Below are 24410 nucleotides of genomic sequence, written 5' to 3' on the forward strand. Positions count from 1 at the left end.
TTTCAGACTTAAAGGGCCAGTACGAGGCATTTCTGGAATCAATTAGAAATGTATGCTAATATTCATGTCTACGTTTCGTTTGTGTCTAAATTACCTGAGGCTAAGAGTTGTAGTGTCCTGTTCTCTGACTGCAATCAGGCTGAATCCTCCACTTCTGAAAACTGAACCCAAGCTGTGTGCCTTAAACTTGCTTAAACTCTGCTGGCCATCAGGGGGCAACTCCTCTGGTAGCAAAAAGAAGTATAGAAGTCCATGAGAAAATTATCCTACTTCTAGACCATAAAGCAGGGTATTCTTTAGGGCGGGGCTACCTTGTGATTGACAGGTTGCTACCACGACCTTGCTAACATTGCTACCATGCTACCAATGCAATTACCTACTAAGATTAGCAGAATCCAGATGGATCCAGATCCAGTCAGGTTTTGCTCGGGGTGCTGCTCTGACGCTTGTGTTCAACAGATCCACCCGTAGTCCACGAACCAATGACGTAACGATGACTACGTCCACTTCTTATATACAGTCTATGACTCAACCGTGTTTCACCCCCATGTTTCTACAGTAGCCCAGAACAGACAAACCAAACACTGGCTCTCTCTTTCATGCTTTTACGGTACCTGAAGGTAAGAACGGCGTTACCACGGTTCTGCACATTACTGCAGTCTTGGAAAGGGAGGAGTGAGCAGAGGTGTATTCACTTGGTTGCAGTCTGCAACCACATCCATAGATGTCACTAAATCCTACATACTGTACCTTTAACAAGTTTTATGTAAAACAAGGAACTTTTAAATTACATTGACTCTGTGTCTTTTTGGTGATTGTTGTGTTTCATAAAAGTGCAAAGAACAGAATACTACTGCCATTATTACTGCTACTATTATGGTACTGGTAACAGTAGTAGTAGATTTAGTACTAACAAATTCTCCCTGGTTATAGCTTCTGCTACTAAAAAAATACATTACATTTCGGTTATAATTAGTTAGTTATGGTTATTAACAACTAAATAGAATAAAAAATAATACATTGCATTATTATCATTATCATTACAACAACACCAATAATAATACATGTGATTATTATTATTATTTATAATTTTTGTATTTATTTTTACAGGCGTTGTTATTGTAGGCAGTGGGAGTGTGTGGGCAGCCGCTGAGTGGAGGCTTGTTCCTTTAAGGGTGGTGTCAGCAGCAGCAGCAGCAGGAGGAGGAGGAGGAGGAGGAGTGTGACTGTCTCCGCTCACTTCTCCACAGCGAGGGGACTCCGAGAATAAACAATTCCCAGAGACTACACGCTACACGGCTCGGCTCGCTCAGTCGCAGCCCCACGAAAAGAAAAAAAACCGAGGCTTTTTTTTTTTTTTTTTGGACTAAAAATTTTGATTTTTAAAGGCTGCCTCGCCATCTTTGTTCCCTGCCTAAAGTGTCAGAGACGGACGCGATCGTTTTCATTGGATTTGCCTGCTCCTGTCGAATAATAACGATGCGCCTCTCCGGCTGACTGTGGGGTGGACGACGCAGGTAAGGGGCTCGACGTGCTAACACACAAACGCACCGTCACATATCTGGAGAATTATTATTAGCGCTCGGGGGAGAGAAAACAGCCGCGGAGGGGGACGCGGTGTCGAGGCTTCCAGTAGGTTCTAGCGCGGTGGGTCGAGCCGAGGCTGCTGCTGTGTGTCGTAAGGCGACGCGGAGAGAGGGCGCTGAAAAACGCTGCAGAAAGGAGCTGGCGGTGCGCGCTGCTCGAGGCTGCTGCTTCAGCCCTCCGTAGCCCGCCTGTGACAGCCGCTCTGTCTATTTCCTGGCCGCCCTATGGGCACTGAAGCGGGCCTACAGCAGAGGCATTTATCGGTGTAGAAACCCGATGAAATAATGTCTCGTAGACGGACCGGCCGCAGCTGAAGCGTCCGGCTCCTGTTCTGGGTCCGTTGCAGGCTGCTGTCACACTGACTGACTGACTGAATAATGTCAGCTCATCCACGAACAACACACAGGGAAGGGCCTCGCCGTCAGACGGACCCCCAGTACAGTTAATGTCACATTGGGTCAAAACAGGAGGCAGCATTTGGAGTAGTTTTAGCACCACCAATGGGGAAGCCATCCCAGCTGCACTGAGATCTCTGTGTGACCAGTGGCAGGTCCCTCTCTCGGGGTTTTAAATGGCCCCCAAGGCCTTGAGACGGACTTCAAGGTAGTTCTATGTTGAGTCATAATGTGGCTTTGTCGTCGATACATTAGGGTTCTTCATGAGACATCTCCCTGGTTGGCCACACACTTCTTTCACTCTTCATTTTTTTTATTGGGGAGGTTGGAATTGGTTCTAATGTGTGAAAGAGTATTACATTTGCCTTGCATGTATTTATAAGCCCCCGTGGTGTCATTTTCTTTTTTAGTCTTTGCAGTGCCATTCAGGGGAAGTCGGTGACGATGGCACTACCTCTTTCCCCCCCAGAGCATGTACAGTAAATACAGTGTAGATGAGGGTAGTTAAAGATATTGGTGTTTAATGCACCATAAATAGCCCAGATCTGGATTCATGGCTCAGTTAACGATGGGCATTTTGTTTAGCCTGCACCACATCCTTAAACTGGCAGCTCCCCTCAAATGTTAGGGAGGATATCAGCTCAGCGTGCACACCAACAAGCAGCTGAAGTAGTCCTTTGCAGCCTGTCATGTCGCTGTGCCATCATGTCAGATGTGTTTTGATAGACTTCAAAAGACTTGTTTTTTTTTTTTTCAGTTACTGCCAGTTCTTTTTTCTTTTTTTGAGTGGCCTTTTGCGTAGGTGTTCCTTTTCCTGAAATGTCCTATTGCTTCATTGGACTTTGGATCAGCGTGGAGGCAAAAGGTCAGGGGCTGAAGTGTGCTGGAGTTAACAGGAAAGAGGGCAGAGAACTTCAGTTCATGTTCCAAAAGGGCCATTTTACAAAGCCTCCCAGCCACAACCTGCATGGATACATAACATGAAGATTATACAACTCTACCATGTTCAGTTAATATGCTACCTTGTCACAGTGCCACTTAAGGATGGGACCGTATAGGATTAATCGCCAAGATGGATGCAAGAAAATAATAGAAGAAACATGTATTTTTATTGCATCACAGAAATCTTTCTTTTTAGTAAACATAATTTTAAGAAAAAACAAGTTAATTGTAGTGAATTTCCTTTATTGGGATAATCGTTAATATGATCACGTGACTTGAATAAGCTGTTTAGCTCACTATCATGGTAGAGAAGTGGAAAATATTGCTCTAAAATATAGATGAAAAAATATAAAAATATATTTATTTTATTTATTTATTCATCTTTTATTTATGCAAGGAGACCTTATGATTTCTGATCTCATCTGTGATGCAATACAAATATTTGTGTCATAACAAAATATGAAGTGATATCCAGAAACCCAACTATTTTGGCAGGATAATGGTGAAATGAAATTTTCTTATCGTCCCATGTCTAGTACCACTGCAACTTTGGACCAAGAATCTGAAGTGACGTGGAGGAAAGTCAAACTTTTGTAAAGCCTTCTAAATACTGTCTGTGTCTGGATGTCTGCCTTTTAGCCTTTCTTTTGTCGAGCATTTAAGCTGCTTAATTATTTGACCTGAACTTACACGAGGCGTTCAAGGCAGTTCAGCTCGTCCTCTTTTGCCACAGATAACTAAAACCTGCACATTTATAGCCCGACAGTAAAGTGGCACTTTTAAAGTGTGTGTTGGACCGGTGTGCTGCAGCGCTGTACAGGATCATGTGTATTGGATGGGGCTTGATTTGACTGGGCCGTCTGCTATTGTCCAGGGAGCTGCTGTTGAGTGATGTGCAGTAGCCTGCAACAGAACCAGAGGACATTCAAATGGCCAAATGCAAATGATGTGGAGGCCGCTGAGCAGTCACAAGACAGGACTACTGCTGCTCCACTCTCATGCTCGCTGCCTGGCTGCCTTTCATGACAGCAAATCTTATCTGCCATCAAAACCCCACTGCTGCCGTATGAATGTTGCATGTTTGTGCAATTGTGCTCATCCAGATGTGTTCTGCACATCTTGTTTTGCACGTTTTTATAGGTGATATATTTCATTATAGTGTTAAAAAAAAAACCCCATTAAGTAGTTCCCGAGTCACGCTGCTTGTTGTTCCTTTGTGACTTTCCTTTCCCCTTGTTGAAGTGACTGGATGTAATAATGTATTCGTATACAGGATGATGCCACAGATACAGGAGTACCTGCCCAGACACTTATCTCTACTAACAGCCTCTCTAACCGCGACCACGGTGCCAACTCAAACCCCACTCTTTGTAAATCTGCCCGTCACACGGCAGCGTGAGAAACGGACAGAAATCTGGGTGGATCCTGCTTCATGATTGCTGAGATAGAGTCTGGAAGGAAAAAGAAAATCTTAATGTGCAATCTACCAGAACAAGTGTCATGCATTTACTGCAGAGGTTTTGATTTATTATAGACCTGGGAGCTGCCCAGCACTTGTGTTGTTGGCCACCGAACATTGTTCAAGGGCACTTTGACAGTAGATGTTGAGGAAGAGAGCATTTCTCATCTACTTACTTCCACGCCCGTACTTTGTCAGCCCACAGAGGATTCAAACCAGAGACCCTTTGGCCACAAGCTCATTTCTCTAATTGTCTATAATATCTGTGCGGAGTGCACATTAAGCCAAATCATTTTATTGTTCGTTTATTCAGTAGACACTCTACTAATAACAATACTTGATGCTGCCTGTGTTGTTAGGGAGAGATTTACAGCCGATGCTGTTTTGACGACAACATATTAAACGGACAAGACAAAGATTCAGTGCAACAATAAACTTTGTACATGATCAAGTATTTGAAATGATCGGTTTTCATTATTTTAATATTAAAGGTGGACTTTAGCCCTCCTTTAATGTCTTGAGTCTTCTGTGTGTGTGTCCTCCTCCACACTGCTAACACACACACACACACACACACACACATAAATATTATACAGACAACAGTATTATACTTGCATACCTTGATCCTGTCTTGAAATGGATATGACAACGTCCAGGGGAAATGCCCAGCATTTAGTTAGTGATTGATGTGGCAAATAATGCCAAGAAGTTGAGTAAAACACTACTGCAGGATTATGGCCAAAATGATAATCAAGTTTTTTTTTTTTTTTTATCAATATCGATGATTACTTATCAGGATTAGGCATTGATTTTAAGGACACTTTTGCATTTAAATCAAAAAGCACTGCTGTCACTTCCATGCTCTGCTCCATTCCTGCTAATTAACTCAACTTTGCATCAAAACAGGACTTGAACTCAGGTTTTCTTTACCTGAGTTCAGGTCAAAACGAGTCATGTACACTACATCACTCTTCTACACAGGCATTAGACGATGTGAAACTTAAATGTCACCATTTTCCTTAAAACTCCTTAAACATTATGAGTCACAGATAAGACACGCATCTTCTTTTAGTGAACATCCATTTTGCTGAAAATCAATCAAATGATCCGAAATTAGATTATCGTATATCGTACGGTCTGCCTGCATGAATAAAACATAAATCAATTTAAAAAATATATATTTTGTATGCTGTATTTTATAAATCAGCTTCTTTTTTTCCACTTCGTCACATGATAACAGCGAGACAGCTTTTTCAAGTCACTCGATATTTACAATTATCCCGATAATGGAAATTCACCCCGATCAACTTAATGTGAGTGTTTTTACCACGATTCACTATAAAATCCTGCATCGTCCCATCCCTATCCTGCAGTCGCAACATTAATAGTAGTAGTGAAGTTTATGGCTGTAGGCTGAATGGCAACTCCCCAAAATTGAAGCCAAAACACCCGGAGGGCCGCGCCTTTTAACCATCAGTATTGCAGGCAAATCCTGATTGTGATTAATATTTTATTCATTGTGCTGCCTTAATGAATATACAACTACCAGTGGAGCTTCTCTTTGCTAATAGTGAGACGTATGAATAGATTTTTGTGCCATTAGGATATCCAAAGAATGAGAGCGCCGCCTCAGAAAACAAGGCATAAAACGACTGAAGCCATTTCTGAAATTAGAGCGTTCCCACTGTGTGCTGCTCGCACTCTGTGTTACAGCAGCACCGTCTCATTCAGAGATGAGCACTCCGGCTCCTGTTGGTGCTTCTGTCATGAACGGAAGGCAGCCAAAGTCAATGGGACTTATTTTGATGACGAAGCAGGAATTGCTAAATGCGTCTTTTCAGCCGTCGCTCCCGGATGCGGAGCTGGGATGACAAAATGTGAGGGCGAAAGATGGACGCCTCCCGCTGCAAATCCTGAGAGCTTTGCTACCCAGAGTTCATCTGTTGAATGACTCCTCCTTCCCCCTCCTCCCCCTTCACCCTCACCTCCAACTCCCCACCCCTCTGCCTTCACGCTTCACCTTGGCCTTGACGCAATGACAGGCCCCTCAATTATCTCCACCGATTGATCGCTGCTGATTGCGATTGCCGTGAATTATTTAGACTTCGCTGAAGGTGCTCAGGAAAGTGGAAGGGGACCCACAGGGAAAGACGTGACGGGTCAAATACATTACCCTGATGAGTCTTCGTAAACAACAGCTGTGGAGGCCGAAGGGTGGAAGAAAAGGGCATCGAGCTACCTTTGCTGCCGTGGTAACGGAGCTAACGGCGATTCTCCACTGCCCCTCCTGTCCGATACGTTAAGTAAAGACGGAGGAGACGCAGCGTGGAGCGGCGGACCTCCTGGGTGATGTGACAGGAGCTGACTGTTCTCCTGGTCGGCTGGTGTGGTCACAGCAGAGGATGGAGTGGTACTCCCTCCCTCCCTCTCATGCACCTGTAGAGGCCCCCGGGCTGTAGAGGTGCGGGAGGAAGGCTTCTCTACCATTGTGCTGAGCTGCTGCCTGTGATGCTGCAGTCAGACGGAGGGGAAGGCCAATGTCGCTGGTGTGACGGAGTGGGCGGGCTGCGAAGGGAGTGAGGGCAGATGCTCACATATAGGAGCTGGTGTGAACATGCGATAGAGGGCGTCTGTCCTGTTTTCCTACAGAGGAGAAACATGGCAGATACTTGTGTTCTTGGCTTTGGTCACAATTGTTCAAGCCCCAACTGTCGGAGCAATAAGACACGGATTCACCGGAGCTTGCATCATCCCTCGCTCAAACCAAACGGCTTCAGACATGGCTACTGTACCGCGTGTGCTAGATGCTATTTGTGTATTATTGCATATGTCCCTGGCATGTTCTACGAAGCCAAAGGGTTGAAGGTTAGAACATCGGGTCACAAAGTACAGTGAGGGAGGTCGGCTGTTATTCAACCGGCTCTTATTTTAACCAGGTTATGTGGCAGGAGTGCAGAGGAGAAGCCGGGGCTAAGTGAAAATGCCACTCATTCCTGAAGAGTCCCTGGCCTCGTCAAGGTTAGTGGCTTGTCTTTGTAAGTTGAGGGATTGATGCATGAGCCTGTCTGGCGCTGAATTCAAAGTCCAAAGCTGTCACAGGCAGCAGCCCCCTCCCTCCCTCCCCTTCTCCCTCCCTCCCTCCTCTTTGCAGGCTATCACAGGGCCCCGTCCTTCCCAACTTCTTAGCAGCCTGTCCTTTTGGGAACCTTGAACAGCCCAGGCAAGGACACAGCGTCTGGTGCAGTAAGCCTTTGCAGAGGGGGAGGCTTTACGTAACATTCTGCTTTAAACATGGGTGTATGACTTCCCTGACACGGAGCAGTGCGGTGCAGAGCCGCACAGCTCAGAGCACATGTCCCCCCGGCCCTCCCGGGCAAGGAGGGGGCGCCGAGATCCCTGCAACTTAATTATATCTTTCTCTTTTAAAAGCTTTCCTTTGAAATTAAATTTTCCCAGGCAATTAACTAAAGAGGAGTTTTCAGAATTTATGAATGAATGATGGATATATTGCACAGGATGACAGGGGAAGGGGGAGGGAGAGAGGGCGCGGGGGATGCATATGTGGTATACGCTGCGAGGTTGTGGATTTATTTCCATCGCTAAATGGGGAAATTCGTCATTAAACTTTGTACCCGAGTGCTGCTCTCTCATTCCACCAGCGTAGCAACAATTCAGAGACAATATTTGGATTATTATCATACTTGCGCGTTTGCTTGACTTTGCAGGATGGGTAATGCCGGGGTTTCCCCACTTCCTCATTCATTCACACCCACGCCTGGGAGGAGTTGGGGTATAACTTGCTGAATGATGTTACGTGCGGTACACCCCCAAATCTTTTTGGCTAAAACTGTAATTGTGTAACTTTTTTGGCTTCTAGTGATGAGCTGAATTGTTGCTGGGCAACAGGGGACCTGTGCGGATGGCCGTGGAGAGTCAGAGCTATGCGAGTTCAGATACATCTGCAGCACATTACCCAGGTTTCCAGTAGAGGAATGCCACTGAAACCTCCTTGAAATACCTTTTTTTTGTGCTCTTCCACGCTAGCTGTGTCGTTGTTGGTCAAAGTGAGTCTGTCTCCGGAGGTGCATAATGACTGGCCTTGTAATGGCCTGACGTTACTGATTTTCAATTTGTCAAAAAAATGCATAAATGGCTCATTGCACTTTTAATGAATATCTTTTAACAGAACTTGGTCAAATAATGTCTAAATGAAAAAATAAAATGAATGCACTCCCCCAGCACAGAGCAAAGGGCCGAGGTCTTTCGGCAGAACCCCGATCCTCCTCTTTCACTGGATTTCTGCGCTCCTTTTGCGAACCTCCAGCCCAATCCAGCACGCCGCTCACAACAGCCGGGTAAACAGACGGAAAGACTGCCGCGACTGTAGCTCTCTCATGACCGCGTTAGAAGGCTGCCGGTGGTGTAGAGGCCATTTGAAAGGAGATGGAGCGCTGGCTGATGACTCGAGGCAGCCGCATGACCTATTACTTTGGGAAAATGGACTGGTGACCAGGAGATTGCTGGCTCATACCCCGCTCACCCTCTGCCCTTGAGCAAAGGCAATTAACCTGGATTCCTCCAGTAAATATCCAGCTGCAGGAACGGAAAGAGATGTGCACGAGTGATAATCGCCTAAGTGACTTTGAATGAAAGTGTCCACTAAGCAGGAAGATTAATACAGCTAATAGAATCATAGCTTGTGTTTTCAAGTTATCAAGGACTGCTGAACATGTAGAGGAGTGCGTCGCCGCCCCTCCTCCGACTCGTCTCTCTTTGTTCACTCTTCCACACGCAGACTTCTCTCTCTCTTCCTGTGGCGTTAGAGCTCCAGCGTGACCTTGACCTGATTGCTGAGGAGGCTTTTTAAGTAACTCTCCAGAAGGAGATCCAATCATGTGACACCCTTCACCCAGCCTCAACCCCCCCACCACCCTCTCTTCTGACCTTGTATGTCTGCGAGGTGGAGGGGTGGGCTGGAGACGCTCGCCACCGGGCGTGCATGCAGCTGCAGGGGCTGTCATTCAACTGGGTAATCGCCCCCCCCAAGGTCAAACTTGGGTCAAGGTCGCGTCAGGAAGAGCAGCCTGGCTCCCAACGATCCCTCCTCCGGTCTGAATTTCACAATGTGTCGGCTACAAGTTTCCTGCCCTGTAAAACCGAGCAGGTTTTAGTCATCCTCTCAATTCTCCATCACTGATACCAGCATATGTCAGCGAGAGGTCGTTTCATGTCCACAGTGATTCATGTCCAGAGTGAGCTGGCTGCTGGGATTTGTGTTATTGCTGTTGCCTTCGCTCACTCCCTGCAGCTGCCCCGCTGTTTTAAACCTCGCTGGCTCACCGTCTCTGGCTGCAGAGTAGCTACTGTCTCTGCTTCGGAGTATTTTTATGCTCGGACGTTAACGTTTCTGCCCCTGGGTGTGTTTACCATGCGGATCCCGGCCCACTTTGTTCAAACATGCTGTAGTGCACGCTAGTCGCTCTACATAAGAATCAATCCCCTTCTCTGAATCTCGTACGCCGCTTTGTCTTTACACTCTAGTTGTAGAGTTGGACAGTCGGAGGGAGGCGCCGTTTCCCTCACGTCCTGTTGAGGCTGTTTGCAGCCGATGTTGATGCCATATCTCCATGTAGTCTGTGTTATGGACTCCATGTATCTCAGTGTGAGAAAAAAAGTTCTGGTGCGCTTACTTTGTTTCAATTTAATTCAGTTTTCTGTATAAGAAGAAGTAGGAAAATGGCCACACACTGTTGGAGCTGATATTGCAATATTCATTTCTGCATTATATATTGAGATATGAAAATATACAGGAATTTGTTGGAAGTGTTGATGGTGAAGCGATATATCGTGCAGCCTTTATTACAATTCAAAATACTGTCCGTGAACTTCACGTTTCCTAACTTTATATTTTGTGGTATTTTTGGACACTTGGACATCAGACAAGTTCATGTCTTTTGTTGTAGCGGCTGTTTGCAGTCAGACGGCAGAAGTCACAACATTGTGAATGTTCACATTTTAAACTGAAATGGAAACTCAAGAAGACACAACGTGCTGCACCATAACAATGAGATTCAATTAAATAGAATTTAGCAAAATAAAAGGGCATTTTGTCAGCTGATGAAAAAATGATTCACCAAGTCATCAGTGCAACTTCTGTAAGCTTGAGATAAATATAACAAAGTAAATGTGTTGATTTCTTAAGCGACACCCTGATGTGAATGTAATACAGTGTTTGACTAGAAAGGCTGAGCTCAGGGTCTTGGGCAACGGCATGAAGAAGCAAAGACTAATTTTCAGTCTTGTTTTCCCAGAAATGGCCTCTTTTCTTTACTCTCTGTGGAGCCAAATGTCAGTGATTCTCAAATGCTGCGCTTCTCATCTCACTGGCGTTATTAGAAAACAGGCCGGGACATACCGTCGTCTTCAGCTTTAATAAAAGCCACCGATCCCGACTAGGAAGGAGTAAAGAATTATACAAGGCTGCTGCCTTTACTTGAAGAAGGGGACATCCTTTACTTTCATGTCGTCATGCAGCATCTTGTGCTAAACATTCATTTCCCTCTCAACAATCAAATGACATAGCAACCATGATAGTGAGCTAGACAGCTTCTTCATTTACAATTATCCCAATAATAATAAGTAATTTGCTTCAAGGCATCCTTCATTTGCTTTGTCACATTTTGCTTTTTTATCAATACTTCAACTTTTCCAGCACAGCCAAGGGAAAATGTTTGCAATATTTCAAGATGGGACCATGTTTCCGTGCTTTGCTCCGTTCAACTTTCCCTCCACCCTGACCAGCTTAGCTTGATTGTCCTGACTTTTTACCATTTACCTTTTGTACAAATATCTACTTTAAATTGAAAAATAGTGGACATTATGTGCAGAGAGCTTTCTCATTCGATGCAACTAAAACAAAGGTGATCACCTGCCAGGATTTTACATTTTAAATCAGACAGATGTTTGCTGTCTGGATACACCTTTATCTCTCTCACACACACACACACACACACACACACACACACACACACACACACACACACACACACACACACACACACACACACACACACACACACAGCCCTGTTCAGCCTCAGTCCATCAAAGATGGCGTCATTTTAATTTGAGCCTTGTTTGAAGTGTAAGAGGTTATGGGAGCTACAACAGTTGCAACACTTTGAATGGAATACCTGAGTGAAACTGTTGTAAAGCTACTGTAAGCTATTTAAATAAGAGTTGGATTTGAGTTCTATCTGGTAAACGGCTACACAGCGTAATATGAGGGCTTTTATTGTGAAAAGATAGAAGTGGCTCTGGTCTGCGCTGTTTTTGTCACGGTTGAAAGGAGTGATAATGTTTGCTGTCTCGGTTTGGATGCATAGCCTCCGTGGAATTTGTGTACGCTTTGAATATGTCCGTTCCGCCCAACGTGATTGGTTGATGCCTTTATTGGCGGTGTGAAAGCCCATGACAAAAACAACAGTTTGAAAAATATATCGATGTGTGAATTAATCAGACATGAAAAACACCCCCAGGTGTAAGCTTGTATAACGTGTGAGAACACACACACACACACACACACACACACACACACACACACACACACACACACACACACACACACACACACACACCTAAGGTGAGCACAGGGGAGCTGTGTGCTTGTGTAACTGTGTTTACACGGCTGGGGCTGGTGCTGGCACAAGAGCCAGACGAATGTGCTTTATCCAGGGCCTCTTTCTCTCTAAGCCACCTTCCCTTCCATTCAGCCTTGACCTTGGTGCTTAGGAGGAGGCAGGGCTTGACCTACATCCACCCCCTTAACTGGAACTAGAACCTCCACCAGCCCCCTGTCGCATAAAGAGACCTGACACCCTACTCCGCTTTCTCCAACCGCCATTTTCTCTCTGCAGGTCATATAAATACTTGCTGCACTTTTACACGTAAGAAGTCGGATCCTGCACAGCTCCGGCGTTTCTTTTCTGCTGCGTGTCTGGCGGCAGAGAAAAGTGGAGCAGCGGGCTTCATGACTCGTCTCTGAGGCACCAACATGTCTATGTGCACTAGGTCACCATTAGCACGCAGGGGCTTAGCACCAGGCTGGTGAGAGTTTAGCAGTGGGTCAACCCTCCTCTGGTTTTGAAAGTGGAGTGTCACTATGTGTGTGTGCTGATGCAAATGAGCACACGCACGCAAACGCATGTATCGGCCAGCATCTGGTGGGACTGATGTTCTTCTACGGACAAACTGTGAGACGCTGTGGTGCTAACATAAGGCACGCTAATGCTCACAGCGCTAGTGTCATGCTGTGGTTTCATAATAATAACAATAATAATAATAATAAAACAAGTATGGGGAAATATTGCAAAACAATTCAAGTGACAATAAAGAGTCAATTAATACAAAATCTGTTTTATGAACAGAGGTTGATTGTCTGATATGTTTTTGTTCCAAACGGCACCAGAAATCTGCCTCACCGAATTAATTTTAGGTGCGCTGAGCAAGCCGGGGCTCGATGACTAAGTACAAGCTCAGTGAGGTGTGAAGGCGCTAAAACCATTTCAAACCTTTAAACAAGTAGAATCATTTAAAAATCAATCCTCAATGTTACAGCGTTTTACAACGTTATATATTCTCTTTTTCTGTTTAGTTTTTTTGTTCAAATTCTTGCCGCTGCATTTAAGACAAGCTGCAGCCAATCAATGTTTTTTTAGATTGTCCAGCATAGAGTCCATTACAGTAATCAATGCAAGAAAATATAAAGGCATGGGTCAACTTTTTGGCATCTTCCAGAGAGGTACGGTCTGAACCTGAAATGATGTTTCTTCACTGATAAAAGGCAATCTTTGTAACGTGTGATTATGTGATTTTAGATCCAGCTCGGAGCCAACATATCACCCAGATTGTTTACTTCAGGCTTATTGTGTACGGCCAGACTCGTGTAACGAATAGCTTCCTCAAACAAGAGGGAGCACACTATAGTGGAAGTTATTCACTTCAGAAAGTTTCTTTTTCCTTTTCTTTTTTTACAGCTAAAATGTGATAATTAAATGTCACTCACTCCTACAAATATAGCTCCTGAACAGAGGCTAAACAATGGTTGCTAAGCGACACCGAGGCACCGGTGAGTGATGAGTGATGACTTCTGGCTGGCGCATTAATATTTAAATTAGCAGCGAAAGGTGCGCGTTGATTATGTGCCTTCAAACGGAGATACAAAGGGCGTCGCGGAGTTTCATTCATCTATAAAGCGACGAGACTGAGCTGTTGTCAGAGGAACGTGCCTGTCGAGGAGATCCGCGGTTAATGCATCGCAGGATTACGGAAGAGGCGCATGAGTGAGCGCGGCTTAATGAGGGAAGGGTTTGCATGAGAGCGCCGTGCGTGATGCGAGATATATATATCAGGAGCTGGACGGAGGCACCGGACAGGCCCCGTGTCATGCTACCAGGCATTACAACCGTAATCCCCCCCCCCCTCCGTGCAGAGAGGCCCATCTTCTTCTTCTGGCAGGGTGATATGTCATACCTTCATGGGTGTTAAATGACTGCCAAGTCCGTGTGTACGTCTGTGTTTAAATAAGGCAGAGGATGCCGTTTAGCATTCTGAGTAAGATATGAGATAATGGCCACCTGGAAGAGGAGAAATGAGGAGGAGCAGTGCACTGATGAGGTCTGGAGACGGCGTTTAACCTCGGGAGCGGTCGTCGAGTGTTTTTGCCAAACATACGTTCCGACACCCGTATTCCGAAGGCCACATGAAGGCATCGCAAGTGCACGGAGAAGTATGTCTTTTATAACTCCCTTTGTCTCCCCCTCGCTCTCTCCCTTTCGCTGTCTCCCTCGATCATGCTCTGCAGAACTCCTTGCACGATGTTAGGGAGGAGGGAGAGAGAGAAAGGAAAAAAGAAGAAAACTGGGTCAGGGCGACCTATTTTTTTTTCCCACAGTTCACGAAGGCAGAGGGTGGCGGTGTTATCGTCAGTTAGAGAGGAGCAGGGCCTGATGGGGAGGCAGGGCCTTGTCGCGAGACGCAGCCACTCAGAACTGGGTCAGCAGCAGAGGCTACGTCTTGTAAACGGCTTGTCATACTGAGGAGAAAAGCTGCAAATGAACCATGGATTATACGCCCCAAGCTGAGCTCTGAGGTCTCTCCTCACTCCCCAAGCTGCACTCTTTTTATATAAAAATATAATATAAAAAAAAAACCCACACGCACATATGAGCTTTACAGTAACACAGGAGTCTCTGAAGCAGTGCCACCTCCTATACGTCCCCCTCTCAGTCTCCAATAATAGCGTTTGATTACTGCAGTCAGACCTGACAAGCTCACAGCCCCATCTATTCACATTTCGCTTCCTCTTGACACGCGGGTTGCTGTTGTCTAAATATAGGCCGCTTTCTCCCAGATTTGCACGACTTTATTCAGGTCAGGTTATTTACTGTACCGAGTTCAACTGTGGTTTAGAAATGAGCAATACAGATGCTTATTCAGCCGCGTTGACCTCTTTGCATATGATCTGTGCCAATGCCAGACATGTGAATAGATAATTTCCCTACATGAGCCCTCATGAGACATAATGTTTTTTCTTTTTTCTGAGCAAAAAAAAAAAAAGTTTTTATTATTTTATTTGATTTATTCTGGGGAACTTTTCAAAGGATTCCCAGCATCACTGCCGAGCTGTGAAACCACACCGATTCATTTATCTCAAACTAGGCGGCAACCTCTGGTCCTTAAAAGTGAAGTCAATGCTGAAGTGCTTTAAACTTGCAGTCTCTCTACTGGCCATCAGGGGGCGACTCCTCCAGAAACCAGAAGATTTGTCGTTCACATTATATCGATAGTGAGTTTAAACCTGGTTCGAGTCCCGTTTCTCGTGACGTCCCTTGTGGTTGGTAAATCGTGCTCATGGTGATGCCCTGAAGCGGCAGGGGGGCCATTAAGCACATCTTTCTGATATAGATTTATAATGGGGCGTGTGCCATCGCTCGTTGTTTCATATCCTCTGTGTCTTCTTACTGCGGCGCAGACAGACAAAGCGGGATGAACACTGCTTTTGATCTCCCCCTCACAAATAATTGCTGTGGCTGTTGTTCTGAGCTTATAGAGAAAAAAAGCCCTTAAGAACTGAGAATCGGGGCTTATTCATGCATTGGGGTCTGCTTATGGTGCTATGCAATTTTCAGGCAGTAGAGCTCACTCATATTTCACTATGTGGAACAAATCTGCCTGTAATGAATCTCCCAGGACACTGTGGTGCCTCCACAGCATAGTCTGCTTTTTGGCTCTTCAGCAGGGGGGGGTGGGGGGGTTCTTTTTAGTATTTCAACACCCCCATCGCCCTAATACGAAGAGTAGATTGTACAGTTTGTTTCTTTAATCGTGTTGGTTTCGCTCCGTGCAGAAACAGCCTTATTAGCCAAGGTGTCACACTAACAAACATAACATAATATCCCGAGGTGGGGCTAAACATGGCGGGGGATTGGATTAGCAGCAAGACTCCGGTTAGTGCACACACCCGGCTCCTCTCAGTGCCACTGCCGGGCAGCAGACCTGTCTAATGTTATTCTTAGCCCCAGAACTTCATGTGTCCGTGCAAAAGCCCCTTAACGCTAATTGAGGAGACTGCTCATGGCTCATGTCGCTCAACAACAGCCTCTGAGGGGGTGTTCGCCGTCATTCCCTGTGTGTGTCTGTGTGTGTGTGTGTGTGTGTGTGTGTGTGAAGGTGAGACACGCTGGGCAGTAAACCGGTCAGAACCAGTACTTGGCCACTCCCGCCAGTGTTGTGTTGTTGTTGGGTTTTTTTTTGGTAACAGGGAGCCACCACACTGCCTTTAGCAGATGGTTTCCAGCAGGCCTGCATGTGACATGTGATAACATTACAGTTTCGAAAGGTCAGGCATGAAGAGAACCAGGAGGAGGGCTAGGCCGGTCTCCGAGAACCCAAAGCCTCCAGTTCAGTCCTCTGCACGCATGCTGTTCAAAAGAAAGGGCCTTTTATTAAAACACCCAGTATTGAACACACATTGCTCCCAACAGAGCAATGCAAATATTTACTGTATTACTTGAACCTCGGTGGCCCCAGTCGCAAGGAGGGTGCCGCAGTATTTACATGCTGATAAAAACACGTCTTTGTGCTTTTACAGTAGACGGCGCTCGGCTCTAATATGAGAGCTTGAGAGTTTGACAGCGCAGGGCCAGACTTTGGACTGAGGACCGCGGTGTTTACTTTGGGAAATCAGAGGTCTTCATTTGCAACCAGCGGGTCAACATCAACCTGTCAAAACACTGGCTCTGAGGCACCGCCCCTCTTCAAGGCGGAGAACTGTGATTGGCCGGTAAGCCGGCGCTCATCCTTGGAACAGAGGCCAGGATGTTTGTTTTTGAAGCTACAGGTCACTGTGTGCCATCAGAGCAGAGCCGGGAGCAAAAACAGTGTGGAGTTTCCTGGTACGTAAACAACACCTCTGTGAGTGGATGGACGTCTCATCACACAGGTGTACTCCCCATCCCCACCCCCCCACCCCCCCACCCCCCCATCCCCTTTCCTGAAACGGCACAGGGCTTGTGCATGCAGGGGGAGGAGGTGGCGGTTTAAAAATAAATCTGTGCAGGCCGGTCAGACATTTTGAAATTCTGTTTCTATCTTCAGTCTGACAGAGAGGTTAAAGATACAGCATTCTGATAAATCTCTTCCCACCAGGGGGAACAGATAAGGAGTGGCGTAGATTGAATAAAAGAGCTGAGGAGAATGATGGGGGGGTAGGAGGAGTGCTGAGATGTCTATCAGGGCGCGTGAAGGTTTTTTTTTTTTTCTTTTTTTTGTCTTGCAGATCCAGTTCAAGGGCGCCCGCAGGCGAGGCAGCTCTCGCTCTTGCCGTGCCAACGCTGCTGCTCAAGGTCATATGAGCCAGCCCTGTGACATTAAAGAGGAACAGGAAAGGGGAACAGGGAGGGGGGGGCATCAACCACAGACATGCACACACACACACACACATACACACACACACACAGAATTAAGTTGTAAGGGAATAAGTAGCCTTTAACTCCTTGAATCTTGCCTGTGACTTTCTGCACCGGCGTCTGGGTCTACGGTGGATTTTGTGAGGGCAAGAGCTTTTTAAGGGCAGTAATGAGAGTGTCTTATTCTCTCTGCACAGAGCCAAGAGATGCTTGGCTAACTGCTTTGTAGTTGCCAGCCACGCATACAGGCGGCATTTGTGTGTGTGTGTGTGTGTGTGTGTGTGTGTGTGTGTGTGTGTGTGTGTGTGTGTGTGTGTGTGTGTGTGTGTGTGTGTGTGTGTGTGTGTGTGTGTGTGTGTGTGTGTGTGTGTGTGTGTGTGTGTGAGAGAGAGAGAGAGAGAGAGAGTCACAGTGATAAACCTCAGGGGAGGGAGGTAGAGAAGAGAAAAAAGTTATTTAAAGGGACAGCGACCCAGTGGCTTCCAAATGTTCTTCAGCTAAGGGTTTGTTTTTAGCCTTAGTGAATCCAAACCCTTTCTGTCCAATCACTCCCACGCAGAGCCGGACAGGCGTGCACCAGCACTGATTAGCAGCAGCCGCTAAATGGCTGCGATGCGAACACAAATATTTTTGGAGCAATTACTGGTCATTTTAATTATGTCGAGCCCCACAAAACAATGTTTTCCTGCACACCCAGTGGGTTCCTGAAGTGCTCGTTTGAACATTACTGTTGCTCACGTATCAGAAATGTCGGGGAGAATTCAGGCGGGCGACTTTTAAGCCGACTGTATTATCAGGAAAGCAGTAATAGCAAAATGAATGATGGCTGAATTTAGCTGCTTCAGTTTCAGCATCACCGCCACGGGTTGAATAACACAGCACTCATATATTTTATTAGTAATTTTATTTTCCTGCTGTTACAAGTCATGTGAAGATATGTGGAATATAGGAATTATTATACCGTCACGTTTCTTTTATCATCTCTGCAGGCTGTTGGTCCTGACAAGAATCACTCGCACTCAAGGATGACATTTCGGTGGTCAAAGGTCACTGTGACCTCACAAAACGTGTTTTTGGCCACAACTCAAGAATTCATATTCTAATTATGACACTTTCACACAAATGTCAAATTAACTGCAGCATATTTGTGATAGGTGCCTTTCTCACTGAAATGTATCAGGAACAGTTAGATAAATAATCATTACTGTTAAAGCGAGTTGTCCAAAAGGTTTCTCATCTATTGTCCCTTCACAGATATACCAAAGTTAGCCTGTACGTTAATAACCAATAGCTATTATTATACATTCAATCAATGGCAGACATGTTTTCTGTTTTGCGATGATGGTATCAAAAGTCGTGCAGGTCTGCTTAGAGAATAGATAAGGGAGTGTAGATGTGCTGGTCCACTTTTTGTTTACATTGTAGTCATGTGTCAGTCAATCGGGTATCGGCTTGCAGTGCCCATTACATTGTGATTGCATAGTGAGAACAACGTCGTGTCCGACAACAGCACACATATCAGGGTTGCACATGAGGCATCAATGTGGTGAGAGACCAAATAGCCCTGCTAAATAATAATGGGGGGTTCACCATGAAACTCCCCCAGTAAATTAAATAAGACAATTATTTTTGTATGACAAGTTTTCTGAAATGTTATCTTTAAATTAGACCGCAACCTCCAGCAACCGGGTTGTAAATAGAAGTCTGATTGTATGGAAATCAATGAGAAAATGATTTATTATAGCTACTTAGATGACTTTAACACTTATCTGTAAAGTTGACCTTGAATTATGAAACTTACTTTGTTAGCAGCTTCACACCAGAATCCAGATGGATCCAGATCCAGTGAGGCTGCTTGTGTTCGTCAGATCCACCCGTCGCTCCTCCACAGTCCAAATATGGTCACTTCCTTCACTGGTTGTAAAAACTCATGATGATACGACGACCTAAATGTCGAGGCTTCAAAACCGTAGACCACAAACCAATGGATGATGTCACGATGACTACGTCTACTTCTTCTTTACAGTCTATGGTTTCAATATGCAAATGAGGCATTATCTAATGGTAACTTGATATGAACTCAGGAGACGCAAATAGACGTAGAAGAACATTATCGACATGTAATAGAAGCAAAGTAAAACATATGATCACTACCAGGTTCAGTCCAGGCTCTCTGCTATGTAGCTGACCTCTGACCTCCCTGTGTGGGGGGGAAGTGAAGAGGACTTCCCTCAGTAAACTATCACATTATTGATAGACTCCACTTATTATTGTATACAGCCTTGAGAGTGTATTGAGTGTTCTCCGATTTCATCCACAGTGGAAATAAAAAATAAAAAAATAAAAAAACTCATCTATGATTTCACACCAACATACAACGGTTTGAAAAAAAGAAGTACATAGTGAAAGTAATGGTGATGATTTTTGGACAAAGATAAGGTGGCTGTGCTTTCTGGAACAGAACTAATAGCTCTACTATCATCTTAATTCCCTCGTAGATGTAAAAGTACAGGCAGACATTGTATGAGTCCACAAAGTCAGTCTCCCCGGCCGCTAATGGAGCCGCTTCAGGCTATGCATCAATATGACATCACAGATTACAATCTTTAGACTTTGGGAGCACTTTAGGTACTTTCGGTGCTGGAAGAGCCGAACGAGAACTGGCCGACAAAACACTGAGTCATTATTCTAACAATCACAGAGGTGGGTGGAGTCGCACAGTGATACGGCCCAACAGAAATGACTCAAGTATTCCCATAGGGCTTTGTGGTGTGTCTGTGGCGCTTGATAGAGATTTTACAGAGACCTTAATGTCTCTTGTCTCATACAGTATCACAGCGGCCCTTTCCCATTACATTATTACATTGTACGTATAGGATTGGATTGCACTATTTCTTTTTCTTTTTTTTTGTCAAGGTCACATTTCTTTGCAGGATACATATCATTTTTATTGATGCTGAAAGTCAATGTGTGGTATGTTGTAAAAGGAGTACCAGCGGAGTTATAGTCAAATAAAAGTAGGGCTAATGTCAGGTGTTTGCTTTTTATTTCTTGTCAATAAAGATATCGGCTCTTTTTTTTCCCTATACATGTATGAGCATTTCTTTTCACTGATGCCAGCGGTGCCTTTAAACCCTAGAGTCTATATAAGAAGTGGACATAGTCGTCGTCACCCACTGGTTTGTGGACTATGGATTTGAAGTGACCATATTATCCTCCCGTTGCTCCTCCATGGTCCAAATACGGTCACTTCCTTTCACTGGTTGCAAAATTCCAAGATGGTGATGGTGGCTGACTATGATAAATGGTGTCATTTCTGCAGGTGTGTTTTGGGGGTTCAGAGAGCTGACTCCCTCCCTGAACCCCCTGCACCAAGCCTGGTCTGTATGGGACCACTAGCTGAAGCAGGGAGACCAAACAGGGCCTGACTGTGATTAGCAACGGTAATGCAATTACTAAATCTCACACTGGAATCATTTCCACTACTCGTAATAGAACACACATGTTACACTGCTGTTGCTGTGTCACCATGCAGCCGGGGTTTAGCTTAGACAGGATACAGGGGGAGACTGAGTGTTGGTTACAGTCACTTGATGAATGATGAATTGATGTTCAGATTGCAGCAGAGAAAGTCCCTTCTGTGGAGTGTGGCTCAGGGGGATTTCACAGTTTCCCCTCTGCATGCTGCAGTAGTCCTCCCTTCTATATCACGAATATATAACACATGTTGCATGTTGACCGTCCAGCAGCCGGGCGGAGCTCCATGCATCCAGCCACTCTGACATCTAGTCTAAGTCTCTATGAACTGTACTTTCTACTCAGACAGGATTTACCAGATAAGTGTCCCTCACACTTGTGATGCAATCCTTTAGAACACTAACCACTCAAAGCTGGATTTGAAGCTCCACTGAACCCTGATGAATGTTGGCATTTAAAGTGGAACTTAAAAGAGTGAGGAAAGAGGTTTTTTTTATTTTATATTCACCGGCTAAAACCGAAACATCCCCCCGGGGGCATTCGATCACACCTGCTCATCACCCAGCTGGCATAGCACCATTTTGACTCTTTCCTTTGATTAAATGAAGAAGCATTTAGACCAAACAATCAATAGGTACAGGCTTGAGTCCGGAATGGCTCCAGCATAAATCTCCCCGGTGCCTGGCGTGGAGTCGTCTTTGTATCATTTTTGCTGATTAGTTTTCCCATTACTCAAAAACAGATGTGTTAGCTGGTGATGAATGATCCAATTATGGGATATTTGTCACCCATTTGATATGTGCTGCTCGTCTGGTACTGTAAAGATTTCCAGCGTGGCACTGCCTTTTCCAAGTCCACAGTCCAGTCTGGCTGGGTACGCGTTGACCCGGCCTTTGGATTTGTTTAACTGGCCGTCGGGCAGCGCTTGACCCTGTGGTGTTTTTCTGTCCCAGTGGCAACCCATCCAACCTCTCCATGATCAGCTCATCCATCAGCTATTGTTACAGATAAGACAAGTACTCTATTGAATACTCAGCACTCCGATAAGAGACGCTGTCCTCTCATTTAATGTTGGTTAACTACTGTATCCTCTGACGTCGACACACCCTGCTCCCCTCCTTTCAGCCTGACATGCCTCAGATAGCAGTCATATACGTCTAAACTGTAGTTGACCCCCCCAACTGCTCCCCACACACACACACACACACACACACACACACACACACACACACACACACCATAACAATACACAGACACTCACAGCTGAAAGGATTCATGTACACCCCTCCTCTCTGTCTGTGGACAGTAGGCTGATTCTGCAGCCTCCCTCCCTCTCTTCCTCTCTCCTGCTCTGGTGCTGAGCTGTGTGAGCGCATGTGCGTGTGTGTGTGTGTGTCTGTGTGCGTGTGTGTGTGTGTGTGTGTGTGTGACAGCTGCCTAATTGGGCATTCTCCCCTCGTCGGAGCGCCTGCCTCTCCCCTCTCTCCTCCAGCCTGGGCCGGGGCTGCTGACGAATGGCAGCGGATTACAGATGAGGACACGGTGACCTGCCTGACCTTGCTGCACAGCCGCGGGGGAGGGAGAGGGGAGGAGGGGGAGACAGAGAGAGCGCTAGGGGTGGGGCGGACGGGGTGCTGGGACTGCAGAGGGGCAGAATGGCGGGGGTGGGTGGTGGGGGGGGCATCAGGTCGGCGGTGGATGAGGTCGCTGGAAGGTGGGCGAAATATTGTGGGGGGGTTGCCAGGTGGCCGGGCAGGCAGGCGGGTGATCAGGCGAATGACAAGAGTGTCACATGACGGTACAGCCCTCCCTCCTCTCGTCCCCCCATGTCAGTATGTCAAGGGCATGAGCCCCCACTGCCACCCGCCACTGCGGCATTCCCCCCCCCCCCCCCCCCCCCACACACACTTATTTATATATTTATTTCCACTCCTTTTCCCCCCAACTTTTAATGTGTTTTTATGTGTCTCTATCAGGATGAGCAGCTCCGATATGACCGCTGGCTTTCCTCCACACGCCCCCCGGGCCGCGATGTGCTCGGTCAAAAGTAGGCGGCCGATCCTTGAGTGTGGTGAATTTTAATTTCCGTACGCACTGTAGATATTTCCATGCACCCCCGACCCAACCCCTCCCCATCGTCGCCCCCCCCACCCCCCACCTTCCTGCTGTGTGTGAGACTGCCAAGGTGAGGTTGTGTCCTCTTGTTAAGAGCGATTAATGGCACTCGTTATGTACATAATGAAATATCCCTGCTGATGCATAGGGTGGCGTTGTCTCTCTCTCCCCCCCCGTCACACACACAATCCTGCTGTCTGTGTGTGTGTGTGTGTGTGTGTGTGTGTGTGTGTGTGCAGTGCAACATTGAGGACGCTTTGTTTCAGCCTCCAGGCAACTCCGGTATGTGTTTGATATGGTGTAGAGACCACCCCCCCCCCTTGTAAGCCATCGCTCCAAATGAAAAACGAATGAGAATTAAGGCCCTGTCAATTCACCGTCGGGTTTGTACCCTTTTTTTTTTTTTCCACTTTAGATGCACACAACACTGCGGCTTCCTGCGTGACGTGTGTTCTGAGAGATAGAGATGGGTGGCTCAGTCCCATTTTGACTGGCAGAGTAAATTTAGATCTAATCTTCTTGTGTGTGTTCTTTTATAGCCTGAGAATGTTCACCTAACATCAGCTTTTAAGTTGACCTTGTTGTGCCGTTTGCTCGTCGGAGCCTCGTGTGTCTACGTGCGCTTCTAGGACAAGACACTGCTGGCTTCCCTCTAGGTTTTTTTTATTTATTTTGACCTCGTGTGTGTGTGTGTGTGTGTGTGTGTTTGCTTGTGCGTGCACGTGTGCGCGCTAACACCATTCAGTGCCTGAGTCAAGCTGTGCAAGCTCTTTTAATCCACGCCCCGGTGCACGTAGGCTTGATTAGTGGCAGCAGTTATCTGTGCAGAAGACAGCCGCCCTCTTTTAGCATTTGGTCAGGTCTGGGGCACTGGAGGGTGTGTGGGGGGGGGGAGGGGGGGAGAGAGGGGGGTGTCAAGTCATGAGAAAGGTGAACGAGGAAGGAGAAAGGCAGAAGGGGGCGGTGGCGGAGGGATGGCGAGAACGAGGGAAGAAGGGAGGGCGGAAGCCTGATTAGTATTCTAAAGGAGCGCTCCTGCCAGTAGAGCAAATTGATTACTGCACTTTACCTGTATCAGCCTCCGCAGCTAAGGATGACAAGGTACGGGAGCATGATGTGTGTCTGCGTTCACCTCCCAACCACAGCACAATAGGTGCGTTAGCGTTTGGCTTACTGTGGCTTTTTTTTTGTTTGTGAAGTTTTTACTACATTTAGCAGCGGATCCTTCCCTCTGTCCTCTCCACCGCCTTCATTACAGAGGAATAATAGGCCTGTTGCAGTTGGTCGCTGGCCTTGCCCGTCTCCTCTCCGTCTGATTTAATAGCCAATGGCTGACTGAGGGAACACAGACTCATATCCTGCAAGCCTTGGCCCCGTGCTCATCTACATCTAGGCTGGCAGTTAGTTTCTCTTGGTCACAGTTAAGCATGGGACGATTTCATGTTGCGATTATCCTGCCCCCAAAATTTG

The 24410-nt window shown here is 46.1% G+C and overlaps 1 protein-coding gene across 3 annotated transcripts in view; it reads left to right on the forward strand.

Annotated features, from left to right (window-relative positions):
- Nucleotides 1–1281: 1281 nt before the first annotated feature.
- The window catches only part of nrip1b (nuclear receptor interacting protein 1b), a 37901-nt gene continuing 14772 nt past the window's right edge, over nt 1282–24410 (forward strand). Inside the window, exon 1 of one of the 3 annotated variants that reach the window (XM_084029075.1) lies at nt 1282–1517. The gene's annotated coding sequence lies outside the window, so the exon portion shown is untranslated. Of the gene's footprint in view, nt 1518–7380; nt 7402–22851; nt 22873–24410 lie in introns of those variants that run through there. The other 2 variants (XM_084029077.1, XM_084029076.1) reach the window with 2 other exon arrangements.

This window comes from Eutrigla gurnardus, assembly GCF_963514095.1.
Source record: "Eutrigla gurnardus genome assembly, chromosome: 15".
Classification (NCBI taxonomy): Eukaryota; Metazoa; Chordata; class Actinopteri; order Perciformes; family Triglidae; genus Eutrigla; species Eutrigla gurnardus.